This window comes from Etheostoma cragini, chromosome 4 (genome assembly GCF_013103735.1).
Source record: "Etheostoma cragini isolate CJK2018 chromosome 4, CSU_Ecrag_1.0, whole genome shotgun sequence".
NCBI classification, from domain to species: domain Eukaryota; kingdom Metazoa; phylum Chordata; class Actinopteri; order Perciformes; family Percidae; genus Etheostoma; species Etheostoma cragini.
Window position 1 is genome coordinate 17,054,738 of NC_048410.1, and position 3,552 is coordinate 17,058,289.

Consider the following 3,552-nt stretch of genomic DNA (forward strand, 5'->3'; position numbering starts at 1 on the left):
ATAGTAGTCCAGCCTTTACTCTAGTGACGAAAGTGCGTCACTTTGTAACATATTATAATGCTCACCTAGCTGCTAGCATGGCACTTCCTCATTCTCTGTAACTGACAAGCGAGCAGTACTTCCCGCGCATGTGCGACTCCCAACAAAGATAGTACAGAAGTGTGATGCCTCACTCTGAAGCTAAAACAGGGTGAAAGAGGAGCGGCAGCAATGTGCAGTACAACAAAAATATGGCGTTTTCTGAAAATTAAACCACAAAAACCTATTCTGGTATAGCCTCTAAATATGATTATAAACCTAAAAATAGGAAAAATCTGAGCACTTTAAGGAATCTGGCAGATGTTCAATAAGCCACGCTTGCCTTACAAGGAACCGAAGGACACGGAAGCTACAGTATACAAAACGCTGCTTACACTGACCTGCAATGTATGAATCAAAATACCTCAGAGAGCTGGAGAGGGTGTTAAGAAAAGCACCAACTAATTGCTTGCTCATAGATGCCGAGCACATATTCTGCACTTTCAAAGGCAGCGTTCACATTTTTTTGACCTCAATGAATTATCTGTTCGTGAAAGCGCAGGCTAATGGCGTTCTATTGAGATCATTAAATGAGTTGCTGGTGCCTGAATTAGCCCGGTCTCATCTGGTCTTGCATTATCGTACGGAACAGACTCATGCGTGCGTTGAGTCTCAGATCCCTGCGACTGACAGAGGAGCACATCCAACCGCCATGCGCCCCACCCAGGTGTGCCTGAGTCCAGCTAATCACACACACACACACACACACACACACACACACACACACACACACACACACACACACACACACACACACACACACACACACACACACACACACACACACACACACACACACACACACACACACACACACACACACACACACACACACACACACACACACACACACGCCCAGTTATGCTATAGGTGGATTCATACCATAGTAATAGTCACAGAACAGGGAAACGTTACTACTGTAGGAATATTACAGAATTATACAATTTCCTACAAGTTCTCCCCGGATGATTAGGAGAGAAGCTTTAGGGGAGATCAAAATTGTGTAATGTAAGAAAATAAAAAAGTAAATAAAAATAGGAACAAACCTAAGGCTACTGGAGCTAGCTCAAATGTCCCGGGCATGGAAACTACTATTGGATTACATTTAAATGTTTAATGGAATACAAATATTTTATAAATACCCTACACGCATTATTTCATGTTTTTAGATTCTCAGAAAAAAAACTTGACAGGGAAAACACCCCCATTAACAAGAACTGAGAAAGAACTGTGACGCAGGCTGTAGCTTATAAGCAAAACCTTCAAACCGCTTTTTTAGTGCTTCCTGTGTTGTACAGCATCCTGGTTAGAGTGATGTGGTTTTTCACACTTCTAAATGTGAGGGGTATTTCTACAGTTGCAGCCCACATTTAGGGCAAAATCTACGCAAGCCTTTACTAAACTAGAAAGTATTTGAAGAGCGTCAATCGTAACCAACGCTGACTAATTCTATAACTTGCTCTTGTCCCCGCGGCATCATTCCAGTTACGTCAAATCTAGATTACACCCAACACTAAAAAGAAACTCTGAAAATGTATTTCTATTAGTTTCATCTCTGTGGATCAATTGTTCTGGATCTAATGGTTTTAGACTCGTCGCTCTACCAAATTTCATTAAATCCAAGAAACTTTTTTACAGCAGTATTAATGGATATACATATTAAATTTAGTGCATTATGTTCACAGGACTCACTGGAATGCAGTATTGATGTGGAATGGATTGTTCCATAGTAAAATAAATTGTAATGAATTAACCCCCTTAAATTGAAAACCTTTCTGCGACCATTTCATACCATATTTTTGCAACTGAACTACTGTAATACATATGATGCAACCTTTACAAATGCTGTGAAGAAAAGAAAAAAAAAAACTGCATAAATCTCTTTTTGCTTACTGGTAATATTGTGAATCTAAAGAAATCATCTTTAATGATCCAACCTTGTTAAAAACTGCAAGCTTACTTTTAATATTGGAAATTTGATCTGGTCTGTTAATCTTAAAGAGGATTGAACTCATTCACTGGTTAGCTACCAAATAGGTTGTAGACAGTCACTAAAAATACAGTAGAGCAGCTGCATGTAGGCTACACCTAAAGTATCACATTTTCTTTAACAGCTCTTGTGATACTTTACAAACCTGTTATTATTTAGGATTCCATTCCATTTCCAAATCTTTAGTGCCGTTTCGGAATTCTAAATGTTTTAATTACATAACAATATCCACACGTGTTTTCTGACATGGGAAATCAGCACCTGATATCTTGATAAAGCCACATGACAACAAAAGAACCAAAGGCACATAAACAGCCACACACATTAACCACATGTAGTCCTCTCTGCTACATCTCTAGTGGGACTGTAACTCAGTGAGTAGACCCAACCCTGCCAGGAGTACCAGTTAGATTCCCACTGAGGACACCCACTCTAAAATGTATAAAAGGTGTATGAATGTAAGTGTCAAATAAATGTGTCTTATCTACAGTCATTTATGACGGCTTGTCGGTCACACCCTCATATTTTCAAGCAATAAAGTCTGTGGATGTGTGCAAGACTTCACCAAGTCCACTTCAACCCACATAAGCGCAAAGCTGCTCTCTGGATATGAAGAAATAGTCACATATTTGAATTATCTTAAGAAATACAGACTGACTACTAAATGATCTGAAACTGGATTTGTAAAAGTGCTCATATTATGCTCATTTTCAGATTAATGATTATATTTAGAGGTTATATTAGAATTGGTTTACATGGTTTAATAAAAAAAAAATATATACACACACACACACACACATATATATATATATATATATTAGGGCTGTCAAAAATAGCGCGTTAACAACGTTAATTAGTTGTTTGTTGTTAATTACGTCAATTTTTTTAACGCATTTCACGCATGCGCAATGTGACAAATTATTCAGGTCAGGAAAGTGGTTGGGAGCTAGAGGCGAGATAGAGCAAGGTGAGCAAAGTGGGCCTATTGACGGATTCAAATATAAAAAGAATGATGATGGTACAGTTAACAAGTACAAGGTTATTTGCAAGATTTGTAACAAGGAGTTTCAATTTCACCGGAGCTGTTCAAGCTTGAGGTACCATGTCAACGCCAAACATGCGTTTGCTGGGCCGTCAGGTTCAGCAAGTGGTTTGCGCCAGACCACGCTAAATGTTCGCAGGCCATTAACAAAATCAACCTCAGATAATTTGACCAACACAATGGCAAAATGGATTGCAAAGGATTGTAGACCCATTAGCATTGTAGAAGACTCAGGTTTCCTTGATGTTTTGCAAGTGGCGTCTCAAGACTCATGCTATAAGCCACCGTCAAGAGCCACAGTTATGACTAAAATCCACGAGCTCTATGAACACGAAAAAGAAAAAAGTAAAGAGGTCTTGGCTCTAGTAAATCATATGGCCCTGACAGGAGACCATTGGACATCAGTGAGTAACAACAATTACCTCGGAGTAACGGCACATTT

At 39.0% G+C, this 3,552-nt stretch overlaps 1 protein-coding gene across 2 annotated transcripts in view; it reads right to left on the bottom strand.

The window, feature by feature from the left end:
• Positions 1-3,552, bottom strand: part of foxj3 (forkhead box J3) — a 40,893-nt gene that overhangs the window by 35,904 nt on the left and 1,437 nt on the right. The gene's annotated exons all lie outside the window — the stretch shown is intronic.